Source organism: Arvicanthis niloticus, chromosome 7 (assembly GCF_011762505.2).
Source record: "Arvicanthis niloticus isolate mArvNil1 chromosome 7, mArvNil1.pat.X, whole genome shotgun sequence".
Lineage (NCBI taxonomy): Eukaryota > Metazoa > Chordata > Mammalia > Rodentia > Muridae > Arvicanthis > Arvicanthis niloticus.
Genome location: NC_047664.1, coordinates 20,186,267 through 20,211,299, shown reverse-complemented (window position 1 = coordinate 20,211,299; position 25,033 = coordinate 20,186,267). Strand labels below are relative to the sequence as shown.

The 25,033-nt window shown below is 45.7% G+C and overlaps 1 long non-coding RNA gene across 1 annotated transcript; it reads right to left on the bottom strand.

Moving 5' to 3' along the window:
* Nucleotides 1–17,853: 17,853 nt before the first annotated feature.
* On the bottom strand, nucleotides 17,854–24,750 carry LOC143443037 (uncharacterized). Its single transcript, XR_013111724.1, has 3 exons — nucleotides 24,577–24,750; nucleotides 19,432–19,945; nucleotides 17,854–18,868 (listed from the first exon to the last, which is right to left on the bottom strand). It is a non-coding gene; the product is annotated as an uncharacterized LOC143443037 (long non-coding RNA).
* Between the last annotated feature and the right edge of the window lie 283 nt (nucleotides 24,751–25,033).

Here is a 25,033-nt window from a genome sequence, read left to right as displayed (position 1 = left end):
CAGTAGCTTGACCCAGAAGAAACCACAAGGCTTCCGCTGATCAACACAAGTCCTCAGAAGTGGCAAGAAGCAGCCAGAACACCACCAGAAGTCCTTTGGTGCATTTCTCTCTACAAAGTTATGACAAGCAAAGACCAGGGAAGAAAGCAAGACAAACCAGTGCAAGAGTGCTGTTAGCCAAGAGCAGCCTCAGTAAAGGCCAATGAAGACCAGCAAAGAGTTACAAGGTGAACCAATGCAAGCGTGTCATCCACTGTCTGTTGGGTTATAGTTATACTCTTTCAAACACCACATGTTCTCACAAGCATCCACTCCAGCAAAACATCACATGCCCTTTCACCAGGCAACTTCCAAAAATATACCACGTGTCTGTTCTCAGGAAAACATCCTCTCATAAGACAGCTTCCAAAAAATATCACATGACACAACCACGTATTCAAAAACAACTAGAAATTCCCACATTTCCACTTCAGGAGAGATGCACACGTTATACTTCTGGGGGAGCATAATTACCCACCCACCCACAGAATGAGTTTAGTTTTTCCTGCAGGGCTACTTGGATTAGTGGCAGAGTAGGGGCAGGGGCAGTGCATAGAGTAATGAGACCTGTAATTAAGGTGAGTCCACCTAAACACCTATGTTTTTCTCCCAATAACTATACACTGTCAGCCATTGGCCCTAGTGTTTGGGGGGATTACTGTGAAGCAGAACATTCTATTCTAGTATCCCCTAAGACTGCATATTGGTGGGGAACTTAGTTACTGTTCTATTGCTATGAAGAGACACAGGCCTCAAACCTCAAGACCAACCCCCAATGATATTCTTCTGCCATTAAAGCCATACCACCTAACCCGTCTACTCCTTCTCAGTTGCATTCCCTGGAGATTAGGCATTCAAACATATGAGCCTATGGGGGCCACTCTCATTCAAACGACATTCAGTTTAATCAACATGAGGCTTCAAGTGGCATGTATGGTACTCGTCTGTAGGCAACTTTCTTCCTCTGTGGCAGGTAGTGGAATGGAAATCACTCACAGTTGCCTGCTCGCCTTACTGCTATGCTGGATGCTTGTCTGGCCTTAAAGCTCTCAGCAACCCAGCATTTGGCTACCCATCAGCTCTGTCCTTAGAGGCTCCAGCTCAGCACAAGTCCATCCAGATCCATTCAAAACCCTTTCTCTTGTATCTCTTGCCTCTCACTTGCTATTACTGGGGGACTTAGCACTTTCCAAACCTAGTTTGCATGCCTACATGCTGGTCTAAATCATTTAGGCCTCACCCACGTTGTACAGGTCATGCCCGAACACCAAGACTGAATACTAGTCTCTTACCTTGCTGAGTCACTTCTTTCTTAAGTCTCCCATAGACACAGTCCTGTCTGGGCTTCCTACATGCCCAGTTCCCTCAGTAGTACCCACCCTGGTATTGTTTTTCAGACCTGGATAGTCATGGGGACCTCACCTGAAGATAACCATCTTCAGGCCACCTAATTGCTCTGGTGAGCCAATCCATCAGAAACTTATTCCTCTCTTATTGCCTTAGCTGGTGAAGCCCTTGTCTCAAGGAGGGGATAGATGGATGGTTTTATTGCTTAGTGCTGCTTCTGTGTTCTCAAGCTGATCCTATCGGCCCCCCATGCCCCGAAGCCTCATAAACTAGATGGCAAAGGGTTCTTTCATTGCTAGAAAGTCTCCCTTGATCCCAGCAGCTGTAGCGTTGAGTGCTTTCTGATTACCAAATGGTCTCCCACACTGTACCATTGTTTAAAAGCTGAGTCATAGACTTTTCCCCCCTTTCTCTGTATTAAAGGTTAGACCTTAGGGCTTCCTCTGCCATTTTAGGTCACTCTCTTCCTCATTACTACCTAATCCCTCTCATGGGTTCCAAGTTTTCCCTAACTGGTTCTTGATTGTGTCAATAAAAAGGTGGAAGCCAATTGGTGGGCAAAAGGAAAAAGGTGGGACTTCCAGGAAGAAGAGAAGTGATGCAGGGAAAGAGGAGGGTCTTCAGACCAGGCTTTGGGATGAGGAGCAAGCAGCAGCCATGTGAAGTCTTAGGGCGCCTAGAGTTTGTAGCCTCTGCTGTGTGTGGGTGGTGGCCGAGGAAATGGTGGGAGCTAGCTGATAAAGAAATCCTTTGCCCAGCCATTGAGTTATCTGGCTAGTTTTAAAATAATAAAACTGTCTAGTGTTTTCCATCCACAGAGCTAAGATAGGCAGGAGGAGAAAGAGGGCAGCCAGGCAGTTGTTGGTGGCTTGACAAAGCTAGCTGGAAGGAATAGGCAAATTGGAAGTGAGCCTGACAAATATAGAGGCAGATGCTCGCAGCCAACCATTGGATTTAGTACGGGGGTCCCCAACGGAGGAGTTAGAGAAAGGACTGAGGGAGCTGAAGGGGTTCGCAACCTCATAGGAAGAACAACAATATCAAACAACCAGACACCCCAAAGCTCCCAGGGACTAAACCACCAACCAAAGAGTACACATGGAGGGACCCATGGCTCTAGCCACATATGTAACAAATGATGGTATTGTCTGGCATCAATATGAGAAGAAGCCCTTGGTCCTGTGAAGTCTCAGTGACCCAGTGTAGGGGAATGACAGGGCATGGAGGCAGAAGTGAGTGGGTGGATGAGGGAGCACCCTCATAGAAGCAGGGGGATGAGAGGGGTTCCAAAGGGGAAACCAGGTAAGGGGATAACATTTGAAATGTAAATAAATAAAATATCCAATTAAAAAAAAAAAGAAATAGCCCTATAGAACACAGGACTTTATTGCTTGAATTTAAAATGTCCCCCCATAGGCTCATATATTTTAAATAGTTTGTCACCAGCTGGTGGTGCTATCTCGGATATGGGGCCTCACTGGAAGATGCCAGACCAAAGAGATGTGGCCAAGAGTGTTATAGCTCAACCCTGTCTGGCCTGAGCTCTCTGGTTCCTCATCTGGAGAACTATGAGTTCAGCCACAGACAGGAACTTCTCCCGGTAGCCATGATCACAACCATGCCATTCCCACCATGAAACTGTGAGCTAAAATAATCTCCCAAGTCTGAACGGCTCCTGCCAAGTGTTTTGTTATGACAAGCAAAGTAGCTACCACAGTGGCCAACTGTTTCCTTACCCTGGTGTCTTTAAAAGCTAGTTCCAAACTATAGCAAGATACAAAAACAAAGGCAGGTATACAGGGAAAGGGCTGTGGCTAGGCAATAAAGGTGACAAATTTCTTCCTCACCTTCCTGACCTGAGATAAGCCAGCATCTTAAAACAAAGATCTTGTCAGTATACTGATGGACTGGCTCAGACCTGTTTCAGCCCAGTCAGGACATGTTGCACAATAATTGCCTGCCTCCCTTCAAACTGACCAACCCTATAGTAGGAGGTAGAAACTCTTCAGACTTTAAAGCCCCAGCCCTCCAGAAGAGACCGAACTTTTTAGGGCTCCCTGGGTCCTCTCTCCTCTTTTTATCTGTGTGTCTGCTGCATGTGTGTGTTTCCTTGTCCCTGATAAACGGTTTTTCTCCACTGCTGACTCTTCTTATTTCTCGGGGTTTTCCACTCCTACCTTGCTGTCTTTTAATTCTTTAATTTACAGAAAACAAACCTGGTCAAGACCCTTAGGCTGAATCAACATTGAACTGGGCTGCAAAGAGCACTAGTAGAGACTGGAAACGGGTCTGACCTTCAAAGGCCATGCCCTAGCCAAGCGCAAGGCTTTCAAAGCAGTGCTGGAAGCTTCAGAGAAGTGTCCGAAGCACGAGCCTGTGGGAGAAATTTCAGACTCAGTTGATCCAGGCAGAGGCTCTCTCTTAGTTGTTGTCAACCTGAAACAATCCTTAGGCACATCAGATGACCCAGCAAGTAAAAAGCAAGCCCGGCATCCTGGATTAGATTCCTGGAGCCCAAATGGAAGAACAGACTCCCACAGGCTGTCCTCTGATCTCCATGCATGCATCTCCAGCCCCCCTCCCACACACACCTACTAACAGGTAAAATTAAATTTAAAAATTCTTTAATCCGAAGTGGAATAATTTGGGACAGCATGCTTTGTTCCTTTTCACTCATACATCCTACCCCGTTTTTTCTCTTTCTGTCTGACTTAAATGGTAAGAGAGTTGTGGTCAGGCGGTACTTTATCCAGCTGGGCAGTAGCAATGCACACCTTTAAACCCAGCACTCAGGAGGCAGAGGCAGAGGCAGAGGCAGGTGGATCTCTGTGAGTTTTGAGGCCAGCCTGGTCTACAGATCAAGTTTCAGGACAGCTAAGGCTACACAGAGAAACCCTGTCTCAAAAAAAAAGAGAGAGTTATAAATTCTCAACTGATCTTTCTATTAGATTATGAGAAGAGAATAATGTCTATTCCTTTTGTAATTGATTTTTGTAACCTAATTACTGAAAAGTCAATTAATTTTTAAAATACTCTATCAATATGTGAAAATTATTAAAATAATTTTTCAGTTTTCAGCATATAAATCAGAATATATATTAAGCAACTCTTTAAAATTATTTTATGTGGATTAACCTATGTGTCTGGTCTAAATGAAATAAAATACTGTTTATTGATGTGCTTTTAATTCTAGTTTTTGTTATTAACTTGTTATATAGTTACAAATAAAGCTGGATAAGATTATATGGTTTTTACAAAATGTTACAGCCTTGTTATGAAAGAATCCTTGTTTTAATGATTTACTTTTTGGTCAATATTTACCTGTCTAGTGTTAAGAACATAGTCTCTGCTGAACTTAATAAAAACACAGCAGAGTCTCACTGTACTAGCTAGGATTACTTACTATTACTGTGATGAAATATCATGACCAAAGCAACTTCCAGGGAAAGGCTGTATTTGACTTTTGTATCACCATGAATAATCATCACTGAGGGAAGCCAGGACAAGAACTCACACAGGGCAGGAACCTGGAGGCAGAAAGTGATGAAGAGGCCGCAGAGGGTGCTGCTTACTGGCTTGCTCTCCATGGATTCCTCAGCCTGCTTATTATAGAACCCAGGACCAGGCTTATGAAATACAATCTCTAAGGCAAAGCTGTTACAAAGTAAGACCTTTGGGAGGTGAAGTTACCTGAGTCTGTTAGGATCAAAGCCAGAGCCCTGGTGGTCTAACAAGCTAGGCTGGGCCACTCAGCTAGTTACTAACAGTGAAAAGCAGAGAGAGGAGATATTCAATGCAGCCACAGTGGAAAGAGGAACAAAGAGGTTCAGGGACCCTGTATTAGCTAGTTTTCCCGTTGTTGAAACTTAATACCTGGAGATAAGGAACTTAGGGAGAAAAATGTTTGTTTTGTCCAGAGTTTAATGGGGCAAGCCATGATGGTGGAGCTAGAGACAGCTAGCCACGGTATGTCCACAGTTAGAAGGCAAAGAATGATGAATTTGTCAATGTTCTCTTTCTGCTTCTTATTCAGACCAGGGCTCCAGTCCATGGACGGTGAGGCCTACAGTTACAGTAGGTCTTAATGCATCATAACTCCTCACAGGCACACCCAGAGTCCTGTCTCCTAGGAGACTCTGCATCCTTTGAAGTTTATAATCACTAACCATCACACCCTCCAAGTCTATCCTCAGGGAACTGGGGGTTTGACTAGAGAGCAAGAGGCATGTGTAACTGAGGAGTCCTGGTCGAGAGGCGCTCCGGTTCTCCATGACTCTTCCTTAGCGGTGTCTTTCCTGCAATGTGGTCTGACAAGTCAGACCTAGGTGGACTCTTCCTGAGAAACAGTTCCCCCATGGCTCATTCCAGAACCTCAGCTGTTTCTTTCTCACTATGTGGGAGTTCACTGTTTCAATAGTCTGATAGCCAGAGGGAGGACTATAAACCTGGCTTTAGGACAGCTTCACTCCCACTAGGGTAGCTGCCGTGAAGACAGAGCGGGATTGATGTCCTAATAAAAGAGACTCGTCAAGTAGCCTTGCCCCTTCCAACACATGAGAACACAGCAGGAAGGCTCCTTCCGTGAACCAGGAGGCAGTCTCCCACTACACAGATTCCGCCCCAAACATGGTCTTATACTGTCCAGCCTCCATAGCTGTAAGAAATGTGCTTGTGTTGTTTGTAAGCCACTCAGTTGATGATGCTCTGATATTTCAGCTGGAACAGAATGAGACAAAATAAGCCAAACCTCTTCTACCCCCAGCCCAGGTCAGGGCCCACCCTCCCAGCTGCCATGCCGCCTTCAGATGCAGCATCCAAACACCACGAAGACAGAGCAATGTGTGGGACCTCTTGTCTTGGGTACAGGTGCATCATGTACCCACCAATGATCTTTCCAGCTCAGTCCACCTAGAAGATACACCTTGTACCTGCAGATAGAACTGGCTAGCTGGAAGAGAAAAGACATTATAGAGACAGGTGTGTCCTTCCCTTTGGCTACCAGACTATTGAAACAATAAGCCTCAAAGAAATTAAATTTTCCACAGGAACCTGTGTCTCAGTGTCGCTAAAATTCCTCCCTGAGCTGACGTGTCAGCCATATCCACACCTTCTCCTGAGGTCCCAGAGAAACACTAAAGTTCACTCTGGAGAACCACTGAGTTTACTGGGCTTCCTTCAGAGCACAGGTATGGCGCTCATCCCACAAAAGGCTGAATCTGAAGAGCCTACACCAGCAAGGATGAGGGCTTCCTCACAGTTGCCTACCTGAGGGTCCCTTCCCTAGTATTCCCCCAGGTGATATACTCTAGCCCCTCAGCAAGGCCACAAGCAATAACAGTAGAGTTTCATGGAATGGTTAGACACTGAGATAAGGGTCTCCTGACCCTCCCCACCCTTCCTTGAGGTGTAAATAGTCAACAAAGCCAGATGGGATGATACCTCTTGCAAAGAATTGAAGCTGAAGTCCCCAAGATATCTGTTCCTTGATGGGAGGACAGTTGCTCGGAACACTCAGGATGACACTTCCCAGTTCTGACAACTTATCAGACCACTTTATAGAAGAGATTGGAACCAAGACAACCATGGATCTGTGTAGGGGGAGGTGCTGTTAGTAAGGTCTGGTTCCCTAATTGGTTCTTGATTTGGTCGATAAAGGAGGTGGGAGCCGATTGCTGGGTGGAAGAAACAAGTGAGACTTCTGGGTCCCAGGAGGAAAAGCAGACTCAGGGAAAGAGTCTTTTTCTGGCCAGGCTTTGGAACAAGAAGTATGTAACAACCATGTAAGATCTTGAGGTAGCTAGAACCTGAAGATGGCTGAGATAGGTTAGCTAAAAAGGTTAGGGCAGGAGATTCTGCACCCAGCAATTGTGTTATCTGGCAAGTTCTAAAATAATAAAGTTGTCTGAGGTTTTTTTTTTTTTTTTTTTTTACATTCGCAGAGCAAAGGTGGGCAGAGAGAAGCCGGGGTGGTAGCTGGCAGTTTGACAAAGCTAGTTTGGGAAGAACAAAAAAGAAGAACAAAAAAGAGGAGGAGCCGGTAGAGCGGGGACAGTAGCCCCTGGCTTTTCTGGGTTGGAGGATGGTTGCGCTCGATCCTGGGCTACCTGGGCTAAGCGGGATGGAGCAAAGGAGACCAGGAGAGGTCAGAGCTCGGGCAGAGCCCAATCTCTGATGGTTTGGCTGAAGCTAAACTGGGAGGGGCTGGGAGTGAGATCGCAGCTTCTGGGAAAGGTGATAGCTGGCCGTTGTCGGAGCTTAGCCGGAAGGAATGGAAGGAATGGACAAATCAGAAGTGGGGCTGGTAGCAGCCGGGAGCCAAGCCAGGAGCGCAGGGCCGCAGTCCCGGGCAAAGGAGGCAGCATGTTTTAAAATTACCTGTAACAGGTCTGTAAGGAGCAGAGCCACACCTTCACCAGGACTGCTCAGTAATGTGTACTTCTTGCCCTCTATTTAAACCTAAGCCCCGTGTAGACCCCTAACATGAGACTTGGGGATCACTGGACCTCTTTCTTGGGTCTTCTTCCCAGGGTGGCCTCTGAGTAAATCTCTCTTGCCTAACTTTTACCACTGTTTGTGTCTTTAGTTTCCCTATTGGGGGCAAGTGGTCAAGCCTAACTTGCTAGGGTTATTGGTGGTCAGGCTTATAACTTAAAATTTCTCTTAACACAGACTTTTCCACCTCCGCCTTGTCACCTGGGCTTGAAAAGGGTGGCTGAGGTGACAACTATTCCAACAAAGGAAAGAATGCTGAGAATTTGGGGGCAGAGTAATCCAGCAAACACAAGACAAGCTCGCTTGGTCTTGGGTAGCATTGAGGGTGTTGACATAGTGGAGCTAAGAGCCAGGTTCTGGTCCAAGTACCCTGTGTTTAGATTGCAGGTCTGTAGGACCTCCTCCCTCCCCGCCCACGCCCACGTGGTGGGCCAAGCTGCCCTGCCATTGCTATCTTGTTTACCCAGAGAGTAAGGCGGAGAATGGTGCCGCTCTGCCCACCCAGGTTCTTTGCCTAGGCTACAAACTAAATGAACCCAAGACAGATTGACAAGAGAAACCCTGTATTTAATTACGCTCAGATTCACAGAAGCCCCACAAGATACCGGGCTCATAGAGGAGCTGGCTGAGATTTGTGCAGCTTCCTGGGCCACGGGGGGGGGGGGGGGGGGGGGGGGGGAATCAAAGCTTGTTTTCCTGGGTTGTGTCAACAGCCCAAACTTGGGGAAGAGAGGGGGAATTGTGTCATGTAGAAAGGTCTTGTTACCATCAACAATAAAGGAATCCTCCTAGCCCTCAGAAGTGGTGACTATCTGGGCTGGTGTCAAGTTCAGGTCTTCTCCTGTTATACTAGTTAATCTTCCTTGGCCAATCCCAGAGAGGATTCACACAATGGTGATCCTTGTGGTGGCCCCCTCTTTAGGTAGATAAGAGCAGTTCACACAAAGCCCCTGCCTGCACCCGGCCTCATCAGTGCCCCAGTTCAGGGGAATCAGCACACCAGACTGGCATGTTTGGGATGGAGCTTCCTTCATCTATCCAGAGAGGCCGTTCTTATTTCCATTTGGGGATTGCATAAGGATTAAGTAGGATAATGAATGCTTTCAAACCTGCTTTACAGGAATTAAAGCATTACACAAATGCTCATGTTAGCCCCATAGGAAAAAGACAGGAGTGTTCTGTGGAGGGTAATATTTTCAGAGTTCAGCTCACAAGCTAGCAGCAGCCGCCATGAAAGAGGGAAATATCAGTGGGCATAGGAAGGAAAAGGGTAAAACCAGTCCCTGTGCCAGTCTATCTTCTCAGCCAGGTCCTACCCCTAGAAATGACCAAGAAAAAAAAAAAAAAAAAAAAAAAAAAGGAACAACATAGAAGTTTCTAGATTAAACAAACAACAAACAAACAAAACATTAAGTCAGGCATGGTGGTATACACTTGTAATCCCAGCCCGGGTGATGCAGAGACAGGTGGAGACAGAACCCTTGAGGCTCAGTAGCCAGTCAGCCAATTGACAATGTTCAGGCTACAGCAAAAAGTGGATGTTGCCTGAGGAGAGACAGCTGAGGTTGGCCTCTGACCTCCACATGTGCCCCCCCTCCCGCACACATATACTATACATACATATACACATACATATATATTACATATACATATGTATATAATTGGGGGGAGTTGGTTTATTTATTTAGTTAGTTAGTTAGTGTTGCTGTTTTAAAATAACCTTTCTGTGTACCCCTGGCTGTCCTGGAACCCAGGCTAGCCTCAGACTCAGAGATCTATCTGCCTCTGTCTACCCAGTGCTGAGATCACAACCACCCATCCACCTCCTCCATATATATATATATATATATATATATATATATATATATATATGTATTATATATGTGTGTATATGTGTGTAAATATATAATACTATACTTTCTAATATATAATAATATATAAATAATATAAAATAACACTATATTTTATAATATATACTAATCCATAATTGCATAGTATATAATAATATTTTATATATATATATATATATATATATATATATATATATATATCCTATTAATTCAGACTGTCCTTGAACACCTAAACTCAAGCCATCCTCTTGCTTTAGCCTCCAGAGTAATTGGGGCTATAGTTATAGGTCACTTGTCCAGACACAGGTCACTATACACAGTCAAGCCTAACGTGGTTTAGGTCTACAGTCCAGCTCTCAGGACCATGAGACACAAGGATCCCATGCTCAAGGCCGGCTTGAGTTCTATGGAAGAAGGTTTCTCCTTCCTTGAGGTCCCTCTCAGTTTTGGGAGTTCTCAATTTTCTTTAATAGGTCCTGATAAAAGTTAATAATGAAAAGGATGTAGGAGCTCATGGGAAACAAAAGAACCAAGAGGCTAAAGCTCCAGTCAGCAGCTTCTCAGGGAAACAAAGATGGGCTTAGAAAGGCAGGTCACAAAGGAGACACAGACTCCCAAATGCCCAGATGCTGCAGTAAACAAGGACCAACAAGGTTTGCTGCATAGACTTGAATGTCCACTCATAGAGTTTTCCACTAACCTGGAGAACTACCATTTTGGGTGGCCTACTGGCCAGTGAGTTCTCAGGAGTCACCCGTCTCCACCCTAGTTACCTACCCACATCTATCCTGCTACCTAATGCTGGGATTCAAGGTATGCAGAGCCATGTTTGGCTTGTTTGTTTTTGTTTGTTTATAGAAAGACATGTGTGGGACCGTGACAGGATGGCTTTGGGTTTTGATAGAACTGCTGGCTGGAAATAGCTCAGAGACCCAACAGGTGTTCATTGTCTGTGAGGGACGGGCATCTATTCCACCGTGCTCCCAGATACTAGGGTCCTGATACTCCGTCTAAGACCTCCATTTGATCTGTGCCATTCAGTCACATAGGCTATGCAGCCCCTCCCAAAGAGGTGTCACCAGCACAGGTAGTCACCACTACAGGCCTCAGTCCTAGAGAGATTTCCATATTAATGAGTTACCTAAAGGCCAGAGGGCATAGTCAATTGCCTATTCCTTTTCCCAGACCCTTCCCCTTCCCCTCCCTATTTAACTCAGATCTGCCCTGAGTTTGGTGGGGGGCACATCCACATTCAACCATCATCCGTGGTGTCAATAAACATCTTGGAATCTCAAACTTTCTTGTGTCTATCGGGCCCATCTTGCAGCAGTCGTGGAGGACTTCCCTGCGCCTCCGTGTCACAACCACCAATTCCCCGCAGACCTGGTCTCACTATGTAGCACTACCTGGCCTGGAATTCACTATGTAGATAAAGCTGGCCTTAAACTCCGAGAGATCTGCTTACCTCTGCCTCCAAGTACTGGGTTAAAAGCATGTGCTACCCCCACCCCCCACTACCCACCTCTCCACCCCCCACCTCAGTCCCCCCCCCCCAACACACACACACCTCAGCTCACACCCAGCTTCTTATTTGGGTGCTACAGACTCAAAATCAGGCCCTCATCCTTGAATAGCAGGTGTTCTTCACTGAGTGTCTCCCAACCTTTCTTCCTGGGTTTAGCAAAATCCAAGACTGGCTTATTTATAACCAAGAGAAATCTGTTTGGCTAATTTTATCCACAGAAGTCCAAGATGAAAGGCCATCTCTAGTCAGGACATTTCTTCTGTGTCATGGCATGGCAACACCACCCAGCAAGAGTGTGGTGGAAAGAGAGAAACCAGCACCAACCAGATGGAAGCGGAAGCCCCATAGCCTTTTAAATCCCTGCTCATGCACTGCCATTATCAGGGAATTACGTTTCTGACCTGTGCTTTCTTGAGGACATGTTCAAACCACGTAGCAATGAGGGTGGATGGGCACAGGATTCCTTGGTGATATCTAGGAGAGGTTGAAACTTCTGACCTCAGGAAAGGCTCTTTTGTTTGAATATTTAAGTGAACTTCAGCTGGAGAAATGTTCAACACTTAAGAGCACTGGCCACGCTTCCATAGGAACCAGGTTCAATTCCCAGCATCCACATGACAGCTTACAACTATTCATAGCTCCAGGTCCAGGGGATCAAATACCCTCTTCTGACCCCTATGGCCACCAAGCACACACAAGGTGCACACACATGCAAACAAGAAAACACTCATATAAATAAAATTGTAATTATATATATAATATATATAATAATATATAAATTTATATATATTTATTTTATTTATTTACAATTTCTGTTTATTTATTTACAATTTTGGTTTTTTGAGACAGGCTGTGTACTCTGTTGACCAGGCTGGCCTCAAACTCAGAGATCTGGCTGCTTCTGCCTCTCAAGTGCTGGGTTTAAAGGCATGGGCCACCATTGCCTAGCTGAATAAAATAAATCTTAAAAAAAGATAATAAGGAGGGTGAAAACACATAACTTTAAATATTTTAATTTAATTTAATTTAATTTAATACATATTCTTGGAGACAGAGTCTATTATGTAGCCCTGGCTGTCCTGAAACTTGCTAGTTTCACTCTCTAGACCAGGCTGGCCTTGAACCCAGAGATCCGACTGTGGTGGTGGTGGTGGTGGTGTGACACATGTCTGTGAGTGCAGGCAAGCATGCCATGGCACACATGTGGAGCTCAGAGGTCAACTTTTAGGAATCTGCTCTTGTCTTCCACTATGAGTTTCCGCTCTCACAAACACCGTTACCCACTGAGCCACCTCACTGTCCCTGACCAGGAGTCGAGACCTAGGCTATGACCCCCACTACCACATGTCACAGTTATTACCACTGTCTCCTTCAGGTCCCCTACATCCTAATTGAGAACTGTGAATGTGTTACAATACTGCAAGGGGGAATTAAGGCTGCTAATCAACTGACCTTAAACAGGAGATTATCCTGGATTATCCAGATGGGCTCACTGTAATCACTGCAGTCCTTAAGTGCAGAACAGAAGAGGGAGTAGTGGGGACTCAGTGATGAGGTATGAAGTGACCTGGGTCAGCCAAGGCTCGAGGCTGTCCAGAGACTGAACATGCACGAGCCTCCAGAAAGACGCCAGCCCTGCAGACACCTAGGTTTTAGCCCAAGGAGACATACACACACACACACACACACTCACACATATACACTCAAATGTGCACACTCAATCATACACATACATGCATACACACACATGCTGGGTGTAATTTTAAAAATGCACACTTGCTCCGGCTTGGCTCTGGGACTAGCAGCCGCTCAACTGCTGTCTAGTCAGCCTCCGTAGCCAGCTAACACTTTCCTGAGATCCTGGCTATGCTCTGAGAATCTGAGAACAGCCGCTGCCTGGATTGCCTGGATTGCCTGTACTCCTGAGACCGCCTCCGTTCCTCCTTCCCTCCGTTCCTCCTTCCCTGGTGCCAGCAACAGCCAGCCGTCTCACCTAGATCCCTTTAGCCCAGAGGAAGGAAAACACTAGAGACTTTTGTATGTTAAGACTGACCAAAGGCTGGGGGAAGAATACCCTGCTCGATCCTCCTTGGCCTCCACAGCCACCTGCAGAGGCTACAAACTATTGGTGTCTGAAGTTTCCTATCACTCCATAGCCTGATCCAAAATGCCAGTCCTCTCTCTGTCCCCTTCTCTTCCTGTCTGGCCTGGAAATCCTGACTTATCCTTCACCTAACAATTGGCTTCTGCAGTCTTTATTGACCCAATCAAGAAGCAATTAGGGAACCCACACACGCACACCTGCATGGCTCCAGGGACTAACCTGATTGAAACATGGAAGGAATGAAGAAAAGACAGATACATGGACACAGGTAGACAGAAAAGCTGGGATTGTGTGAACTGGGCTCTCTGGTGAAGGAACAAGAAACCCACACACCAGCCCCTCCCCACTCAGAGTGTTTATTTATACACAACTGAAGGAGATGGCAGGGCCACTGCATGCAGCTGAATCAAAGAGGCAATGTTTATCATACACAGCTGAACAAGGAGGCAGGGTTGCTAATCTCAGCAGGAGCAGGATCTGTAGGGACACAGTCTTCGGGCCATAAATATGGGGCAGGGGTTGTGGTGAACAGATTCTGCCCATGCTATCAACATTTGAACTTGGATGAGGGGGGCGGGGTTTACCCAAGGGTAAATGGCTGTGCCCATAGCAACAGCACATACTCTCTCAGGGATCCTCTGCTCCCCACAATAATGCATGTGTTGCTTTAAACTGTGGGACTTGTAATTTGCGACAGCAGCAAAGGAAAGCATGTGACATTATATAAGAAGCGACATGGGGCAGGGAGCCAGGAGACCAAGCCCAGTACTGCTGTCAATTCACACTGCTTCCTTGTAAGGTTTACCTAGTTCTTCTGGCTTTCAGTCCCCTTGAGACTAACAGGGAGAAGTTAGTCTCGGCTTGCTCTCCACAGAAGGAAGTCAGTAAGTCAGGTGTAGAGATGACAGCTGTAGCCACAGCAGTTCCCCACCACAGGTAGCTACCACTCCAGAAAACTGGAGAGGCCATGGGAGTGGGTTTCTCTGCATCAGGAATGATCATTCGGATTCGTCTGGCCTGTTGGGGAGCCCACCTGCTCAAGTCTCAGATCCTGGATTCTCAGCAGTCGATTGCCCAGAACAGAAAGCAAGGCTGAGAGCTGGCCACGCTGGGAATCGAAGGCCGGAGTGGGGCAAGTGTGCACGTGGGCAGCAGGGGACACAGTTCCCCATACCTCCTATCTACAAAGGGAACTACTTTCTGCTTCTGAATATGACACAGCTGTCTTTGAGTTCCTCCACTCAGCTATCGCACCTACTGGCTGCCCCCGTTTCATGCTCAACTGGATGTAATTTAGACATAGAGTCATAGGAAACATCACTTAATCATACTGGCCTCCAGGTAGTCTCCACTTGTACTGATCCTTCCAAAAGCCAGCAGTGGTCATGCATCCCTGCCTGTGGCACACACACGTTCCAGATGTGTCATTAGGCCACGCTACAACCGAGCACTAGAGGCAGTGTGCACACTCATGTTTGTCCGGCTACAAAATACCCCACATGCCGTGTACATCTGCACTGAACGGGAACTATGAGTGAGAGGGAAATTTTAGCTTTAAGGTAATGAGATTATTTTTCCTTCCGAGTAACCCAGCCTATCCTGCCTGATAAAATATATGGGTGTGTTTTTTTTTTAAAGTTATAGGACAAATACAAGATACAGTTCTGTTCCTGCAATGGCTATTCTTAGTTGTCAACTTAACTACACCTGGAATGAACTAAAACCCAAACAGAGAGAGCATACCTATGAAGGATTTTTGCTTTATTTGAAATATGAAGATCTACTTCTAATTCTGATCTTTGAGGTAGGAAGACACACCTTTAATCCAGATCCTTTTGGGTTTGTTTGTTTGAGACAGGGTCATTCTGTGTAGCCCCGGCTGTCCTGGAACTCACTCTGTAGACCAGGCAGCCTTTGACCTCAGAGATTTACCTGCCTCTGCCTCCTAAATGCTGGGATTAAAGGCATTTGAACCACTACTGGCTTAATCCAGATTTCCAACCTTAACTTTGAAGGAGACTTGGCCTGTCTCAGTCTACAGATGTGGCCTCAAAGGGGAGTTCTAAGTAGATGTGCCAGTCATTTTCCCTGATTGCTTTCTCATAGACTCAAAATAAATACACACACTCACTTGCACGTGCACACACACATTCTCTCACATACACTCACATACACACAAATTATCTCTCAACACACACACACATTCTCTCTCACACACACTCACATACACACACATACAACTCACACACAGAGACACACATTCTCTCACACACATACACTGACATACACACATACACTCTCTCTCATATACACACTCACACTCACTCTCACTCACACACAAATGTATTACATTTCTTGATAGGGTTTATATGTGTGTGCGCGTGCGTGCCATGTGAAGGTCAAAGGACAATCAATGGGAGACAGTTCCTCTTTCTACCATGCGGGTCCCAAGAATTGAACTCAGGTTGTCAGGCTTGGTGACAGGCATCTTTGCCCACTGACTTATCTTGCCAGTCCCCCCTCCACACACACACACCCCTCTTGATATAGCCAGCACCCAGGAAAAAGTTCTGAAAGGACATTTTAGAAGTAATCTAAGTCACCATTCACAAGAAGCCAAATGGTGCAGTAGAAAAGACGGTAGCTTTGATGGGACAGACAGACCTCTTGCATCCGTATGTCAGTATACCCACTTCCTCATTGGGGAGTGGTGGCTTGTGTCTGTAACACCAGCACTTGGGAGCTTAAGGCAGGAGAATTTGTGAGTTTGAGGTCAGCCTGAGGTGCTTGGTAATTTCCAGGTCACATGGACGTCAGAGTGAGACCTGAGAGAGAGAGAGAGAGAGAGAGAGAGAGAGAGAGAGAGACTAACACACGCACCCTCTTGCCACTGTAATCTTAAACACACTGTGAAAGCTGTTAGAACCTGATTTTTTTACTTCCAGTAGCTACTTTACACAAATGTCTGCCACTCATCTGTGGTCTCATCTCCGGCACCCACACTTCTTCCCAATTCCTTTCTTCATTAATCTGAGCTGCAGATATAACCAATGGGACACAGTGGCAGTAAGTCACTGCCTTGGTGTCTTGGACACACATAGTACAGAGGGTTGTGCCTGCCTCTAGATGCTGGGTAGCCTCCTCCATTCCAGTTACCACAACTGAGACATGAAATGTGAGAAAGAAGCCCTTCAGATGTCCAGTGCAGCTGTGGTGGGGGTTCGAGGACTGAACACAGAGCCTCCACCACTGAACTACCTCAGAGGCATCATTAAGCTTGTTTTAAGCCACACAAGTTTGCAGTGACGTGTTACACAGTGGTAGATAACCAGAATGCCATCTGAGAAATAGGAATATTGTGATTACATGGCTGTATAAGGACAGAGAAAAATGTCTGTAAAATATTTACAGGGTACTATTGCACCTGTTGTTTATAATAAAAACAGAATGTGTGCGTGCCAAGATTGAGTAATTTTTATTAATTACATTTTTTATCCATTTGTTTGTTTAGTGTGTATACACACATATGCAATATCACTGTACATCTGTGGGTATCAAAGGACACCTTGTGGGAGTTGGTGCCTTCCCTCCATTATGTAGGTCCCAAGGACCTAACAAGTCATGAGGCTTGGTGGCAAGCACCTTTAGCCACTGGGCATCTCCCTGGTTCTGGAGTAATTTTTACAATGGAAAAATACTGCCCTTCACAGTGAGGTCACTCTTGTAAAGTATACAGATACAGCAGAGCTGGAAGCAGGTCCAGCTCGGCAAAAACACGCCTTAGCAGGTCACAGCCGGGCAGAGGAGCTATAAAGCAAGACACCCTAAAGGGCTCAAGGCGTCAGGCTTGTTAGATTTCCTGGTCATCAATAAAGTGAAAATAAAACAGCTACAGAAAGGTGGGGTAGTATCTCCGCTGCTGCTGTATTCTCTGCAAAGCGTGGCCTCTTAAGTTTTAATTTGGTCCTCTGGTTTAAAAAAAAACAAAAGCTCTTATGTGCTAATTGAAAATCGTGCTCCTATGTAATGGAAAAACAGGAATAAGAAATGAGCCCAGGGCAGATTCTGAAACTGCTCAAGTTCACCAGTGTCTGTCAGCCTCCCAAGGGCTGCCCCAAGAAGGTTTGCGTCCTCAAATGTCAAGGATACTGCCTACTCAGAAGCTCACCAATTAAAATTCAGACCTTTTTTTTTTTTTTTTTTTTTTCAGAGCTAAAAGTCACAATTATGCTCCAGACCTGAGGTGTTGGGTGAGCTGTGATCCCCTCGGCGTTAGGCTGGCAGGACAGACACAAGTGTGCCACTGGCATGCGAAGGTGAAGTAGGACATGCTGCGGGCGGGGCCAGACCTCTGTAGGCAGCCTGGGAGGCAGACAAGCGGGCTGGAGGTGAGTCAGAACTTTTACCACCCTAGGTTCGAGTCCCTCCTTCTGTGGTTGGCTCAGTGCTCCCCTACAGGTCCTTGTGGAGGACTCAGGACTCCAGACCTTCTATCTGCTCTGTGTCACATTCCTGCCTTTATGTGCTGCCTTAGCTTATGTGCCATTTTAGCACAAGCCAGAATACCAGGCCAGCTGGTCTCAGACTGGAACTGAGAGAGCTACGAGTGAAAAAAAGGCTTTCAGGCTGGCGAGCCGGTGTGAGTGCTGACTCAGTGAGCCAGAGGCACCTGAGATTGATCCAAAAGAACTGATGACTCTCAAAAGCTAGCCTCTGACTTCCAAAAGCCCACCGCAACATGTGTGCGTGCGCACACACACACACATATTTTTATTTACTAAAAATGATTTTCAAAATAAGCCTTTTTCCTTCACATGTTAATTATGTAAGGTATTTTATTATAGTGACAGAAACCTGACTAACAGACCGTCTCTGTCACGCTCTCAAGCACTCTTTTCTGGAACTCAGACTTTCTTATATCTGTCCCTTATTGAAGCTCTCCTCAGCTACAGCATTTGAAAGGCTGAAGCAGGAGGATCATCATGAGCTCAAGGCTAGCCTGGACCTCAGAGTTTGAGGGCAGCTTGAGTTTCAAAGCAAGATCCTATCTCAAAAAAAAAAAAAAAAAAAAATCAAAAATAAACAAAACAACAACAACAAGGAATCCCCTTTCTCAGGAAGGAATTCACCAGCAAACTTCCCCTGGGGAATCTACAGAGACAGAGGCCAAAATAAAAGTGGAGTTCCCTCTCTTTAACAGCTATGCCATGGCAACTCGTCCCCAAGTGACACAGATATCTTAACCAAACATCCAGAGCCTAACTGCTAAGCCTGCAGTAAAACTCACTACTTAACAACACAGCAAGACGCCAACTATCTATCTATCCAGAGCTGACACCCACACCTGCCTGCCCATCCCAATGACCCACGCAAAGAGCACAAGTCACTTCCTCTTCTCCCCACTGTCAAGGGTTTTGGCTTTTCTCAGCCACTCTTCCCATCCCTGGGAATTGGTCCACTGATGTCGATTTTGCAGTTTCTTTTGTTTTGAGCAAAGAGAATGAAGATTTCCTATGGAAAAATGAAAAAGAACTTCTGAGAATGGGAAGGGTTCCCAGGGAGGAATACCCTGTGCAGTGCAGTTCAGTAAATTTCTCTTTGCCTTTGACCCTTGTATTAGTTACTTTTCTGTGCTGTAACCTTAGAGAAAAAAGGGTTTATTTAGGCTTACAATTCCAGAGTTAAGTCCATCACCATCAAGGTGGGAAAAAATGGCAGGCAGGCAGGCAGGCACAGCAGGCACAGCAGGCACAGCAGCAGGCACAGCAGCAGCAGGTGCAGCAGCAGGCACAGCAGCAGGCAGGCACTGCTAAAAACACACATCTCAAACCCCGCGTCTCCATGGCAGGCGCAGCCCTTATCCTCTCTACACAGCAGGTGACTGCCACAGCTTAAAGTATTTCCAAGATGGACCTTTAAACCCAGGGCAAAGCTTCAGCTCACAGGAGTGGAGGGGTTCATTTTGATGCAGTGAGCTGACTGCAGAATGTTTTTAATGGCAGAGGCCCTTTCTGTACAGTGTATATGCTACACTCCCTGAGCCATTTCGTATGCACACAAAATCACTCTCTCACCTGACAGACGTGTCTGAGTGTGCCTCCTCTTCTGTTGCTGGGGAGAGTTCTATAGCATCTGGCTTTCCTCGACACGTGGAAAGGCTGGTGGCCATCTAATTTCTTTGTAATTTACTTGTTCTTTTTGTCTGGAAGCTTGTACAAATTTCTCTTTAGCTCAACAGCTAAGAAATTTTATCGGGTATTCTTAAATGTATGTCTTTTTTTCTGTTGGGCCTAGAACTTAGTAAGTCATTTTCTGATGCAAATTTTTCTGAACCTTAGAGGCATTTTCTTTGATCATTTACTGAGTTTCTGTACTTCTCCCAACAACTTCTTTTCCCTTTGAATTCCGTTTCTTTCTTCAGGTGCTCAGGACCTCTCATCCAGGTCTCATATCATGACCCAGTTGTTGAAGTTTTAACAGGGCACAGTGGTGCACACTGAAGCTCTCATAGGGCTGAGGCAGGGGGTCTTGATGACACTGGTATTGGGATTCAGTAGGCATCTTCTGGGATTGACATTTTCTTATGTCCTAGAACAAGGAATTGGATAGAAACATGTGGATGATAACAGAAACACAGGCAATTTGTCAGGAAACGGAGACACACTTCCGAGGAAGGAAATCGGCCTGAGCAAACAGCAGATGCCATGCAAAGGATGTTGCTTTGACGTCATGTTTGGGGCTTTGGGAGTCCTTTGTATAGTGTAGTCTTTTCTTCATATACTGCACGGGGTATATGCCATTCATGTCTCGTTACCACCCTTATATCCCTACCCAGAGGTGTTTGCTTTACAATGAGTTACCAGTTGTTTTCAAACACTGTTGAGTGTTATATTGGCTATATCAGAGTATCAGAGTCTCCAGGCAGTTCTAGGGGAGTGTGTGTGTGTGTATCTGTATGTCTGTGCGTCTATGTGTCTCTGTATGTGTGTTTGTGTATATCTGTGTGTCTGTGTATGTGTATATCTGTGTATGTCTGTGTGTGTCTGTGTGTGTTTGTGTGTATCTGTGTGTGTCTCTGTATGTGTGTCTGTGTGTGTGTATTTATCTGTGTGTGTCTGTGTGTGTATATCTGTGTGTGTCTGTGTGTGTTTGTGTATATTTGTGTGTATCTGTGTGTGTCTCTGTGTGTGTATGTTTGTGTGTGTCTGTGTGTATATCTGTGTATATCTGTGTGTGTCTGTGTGTGTGTTTGTGTGTGTTTGTGTGTCTCTGTGTGAGTGTATGTTTGTGTGTGTGTGTCTGTGTGTGTGTGTGTGTTTGTGTATCTGTTTGGGTAGCAGTACGGAGGGTCTAGCCTTTCTATTTGCCAACAGATTTTTCTCATTTGATAATTTTTTAGCGTCTGTTTAAAATCGTCCAGACCTCTTTCTCTGTCCTTCCCTCCTGTGTGAGGTCCAGGCCAGGCTGGATGACATGGTGAGAGCCTCTCCCCCCAAAAATCTAAAGAATAGAAACAACAAATAAATCATAAGTCATGGTTATACATAATGTACAAAATCCTCTCACATGTTTTAAATTGTGTCTGATTCTATCGAATACAGTATTCATGAACTATAAATTGTCTATTCTGTGTATTAGGAAATAAGAATACGATCTCAGAGGGGTTGCTCGGTGGTTGAGAGCACTTATTTATGTGGAGGAGGCAGATCGATTCTCAGCACCCACATGGCGACTCTCAACCATCCATAACTCCACTCCCACTGACCCTGCCTGCAGGGATTCGACGTGACCCTAGGGAAGGGGGTGAAAGAATGAAGAGACAAGAGACACAAGGAAGAAGCACTTGTCTGAATGTCTGATCAAGTGCTTAAATTTTATTGTTCAGGCTGCCTTATAAAGGCAAGCAGGCAGGAGGGTCATCTGACAGTCAGGGTCCAGGGTCATCCTGTAATTGCAGAGTTCTCCAAGCCCACAAGAATTCCTAGCCCAAATTACTTATCTAAATATTTTCTCACAAGCAAGAAGGCAATTAAAACATTTCTCAGCTCAAGTTGCTTATCTGATTAATATTTTCTCCCTGGCAGAAGGGCAATAAATAAAGTATTCCTTAACTCAGGCTATTTACTTAACTGACACTTGCTCCCAGGCAGAAAGGGGCCTTGGCTCCCAGCATCCCAGGACGCACATGATACAAAGCCATGTATGCAAACTAAATATTCATACACATAAAATAAAACAAATGAATCTAAGGGGAAAAAAAGAACAAAGTCTTATAGATTGGGTCCAGACATAAATTCAAAAAAAAAAAAAAATAGGGGGCCACAGTTAGAATCCATGGATATAAAATATGCAAACACAAATCACTGGTTGTAATTTTGAAATGAATACATTATCATAAAAGACAAAAAAAATCTCTAACAATCCAAAAAGAAATGCACAAAGGGAGAAATAGACTGGCTAGTTGGACAGGCTCTGTTAGAAAGTAGGCCCAGTGAAGTCCTTTTAAAATAATTCCCCACCACCAGCAGCCAAGACTGCTGGCCTCTCCCTGCCTGGTCCTCCTGGGCAGCCCTCTCTCAGAGAGAACCGTACTGAGCTGCCTCAAGCTCTTGGGTCTTACCATCTGGCAGTCCCCAGAGCTACAGGGAAGGCTGTCTCTGTGTCCAGGGATGCAGCACGGCCCCTGTGTAAGTGAATGGGAAGCCCCTTCCCATCTCCTTAACCTAGCAGGAAGGCTAGGTAGCATTGCACTGTCGGGGTTATAGGGCTCCAACCACCCCAGTGGTTGATGGTTCCCTCTTTTGCAAGACAACGGGTAACACTGGCCAGTAGAAAAACACCTCCCAAGCCTCAAGTTAGTTCCACAGGAACTTAACTTATCAGGGTTCTCCTGGCATCACACCTGCCTGCTCAACCACAGGGTGGAGCAGCAGGAAGGAAGCAGCGCCCTCCCAACCGTCCTGATCTCTGTCCCCAAGGACTCTGATCACAGTGGCAGCTTGCACCTGTAACCACAACCACACAGTGAAATTTCACCAGAGGCTGGTGGCAAAGAACACATACAGATTGTTATAATTTCCAGTTTGGAGTTCAAAATATGAGAGTTGAAAATGACCCAGTCCCCTGCCTTTACCGGACTCCACTCCCAAACCTGAGTGCTTTCTGAAATGAATACTTCCTAGGCTCTTCCTAACTCGCAAATGCTTTTGAGAAAAATAGTACATTTGGTCCTCAAATCAAACAAACAAACAAAAACCCTAGGAGTTGTTGTGTTTGTTGCATTTACTTTGCAAATGAAGAAACCGAGGCTCACAGTGGCTCTGTGATTTGTGTGAAGCTGTGTGGGAGGGTGTCTACCTCCCTGCGCAGCAGATCTTTCCCCTAAGCTGCTGACTTCCTACTCAGACCTTGCGGCTCCCCGGGGCAGTAGGAAGATGAGACTTCCTTCCCATCTGGGAATTGCCACTGCCCCAAAGCAGATGGCGATACAGGAACTGACCCCGCGAGGCCTCATCAGCTGATGGGAAAGTGGTGCTCAGAAAGGAAATGTCCGTGAGGTTGCCTCACAGCCGCCAGACCAAAAGGACAGGAACAAGGGGCTGGGTCCCTACAATAGCACAGTGCTGTTGGTACAAGAAATGCTTTCAAGTTCGGGGTCAAGTAGTGACTGTTTAGTAAAAGAAACTTTGGAAAATATAGTCAGCTTTCTATCACTGTTACACATGTCAACTTATAAGAGGAGAGTACTTTAGATTCCAGCACACCATTTGTGGCAGAGTTGCTGGATGGCGGGGGATACTGTGTGGTAAAACTGCTCACTTCAGGGCTAGGAAGCAAACTGAACATGAAGAAGGGACTGGAGTCCCGCTAGCCCCTTTTAAGGGCATGTCCTCCAACGATGTGAAGACACTTTCACTAATGTTTCCTACCCTGCCTCCTAATGTTTCCACCATCTGCTGGGTGTGATGGTGCATGCCTGCCTCCCAGGACTGCTGCTTCAAAGCCAATAGGCTTCATAGTGAGACGCTATCTCAAATGGTTTTTACTATCTCTGGATTGAAGCTTCCTGGAGACTAAGCCTTTGCCATGGAAACCTTTGGGATATATTTAAGCAAACTATAGCAGCACTCAAATAAAAAAAAAATAACAAAAAAGAGTCACACCACCCATAAAATCAACCATCCATCACTCCCTAGTAAGACATCTGCCACCAAAGAACATTCTTGAAGGCATAGCAGGAGTACTGTGCTTTCCTGGCAGCAGGAAGTGATTCTTGAGAGAGAGATATGCCCTTCCACTTGTTTATCAGGCTACCGAGACAATGGACCCACAGAATGGAATTTCCCAGGAGTCTCTTGGGAGTTTGGCTCTTGTAAAGATTTCACATAGTTCTGACAGCTTATCAGACCACCTCGCTGGAGAGACCATGGGTCAATGATGGGCAAGAGCCCACCCTGGCCAGTACTGCCAGTGATGCATGCCTCTGTTTACATCTAAACCACATATCAATACCCTAGAAGACAGACTGGGTGGGGGGCGTGGGGAGGGGGGGAATACCAGTGAGTGTCTTTTGCCGATCCTCTTCCAGATGCTGCTACATTGAATAAATATTTTTTCTCTGTTTTTCACTATTACTGTCTCTTTAACTGGCTTATTGAAAACAGGAGCCCTGTTTGTTGGGGCTGCCAAGGCCCATGCACCAACACAAATACCTACTCCCCTTACCTTGGCTGTGAGCATGCTGTCAGGAGCGTAGGCAGATATGTGTATCTTTCTACAACATCACAATTAACTGGATAATTCTAAGTTCACAAAGTATGGTGGTTTCAGAGGTAAGAGCTGCTCAGCCATTTCCACTTTCCTTGACAGCCCTGGCCCAAGTGAATACAGACTCTTTTATTCTGATATTAATTACTAATATTTACTCTGTTGTATATGTGTGTGTGCCTGCGTGTTTGTGTATGTCTATGTATCTGTGTGTGTTTGTATGTGTATCTGTATGTATGTGTGTGCCTATATGTATGTCTTGTGTACATCTGTCTGTGTGTCTGTGTGTCTCTGTATGTCTGTGTATATGTTTGTGTGTGTGTCTGTGTATCTGTGTGTATGTATATGTGTGTACATGTGTGTACATGTGTGTGTATGTGTGTATACAAGTGCTCTTATTCTCTAAGGAAGCTGCCAGTGAAAAGGACACCCTTTTTCCCCATGTTCTTTACCTCTATGATCACTGTGGCCAGCAAGACCACTGTGGTTTCTTGTGGGTACCGGTGGCTGGGAACTCAGGGAAGTCCTCCACGATGGTCACAAGATGGCAGACCCCAATAACACTGGAAAGTCCGTGGGTTTCCAAACCGGCTCTATTGGCATGACAGATGGTAGATGATCTGGATGTGCACCCCCACTTCAGCCAGGGGGGAACTGACTTAAATAGGGAGCGAAAGGGGGAGGAGGGTCACTTAATTAGCTATGCCCTCTGGCCTTTAGGTAACTCATTAATATGGAAATCTCTCTAGGGCTGAGGCCTGTAGTCACACCCTCTACCTGTGCTGGCGACACCTCTTTGGGAGGAGCTGCATAGCCTATGTGACTGAATGGCTGAATGGCGTAGATCAAATGGAGATCTTAGACGAGTGTCAGGACCCTGGGTTCTGGGGGCATGGCTGAACACCTGCT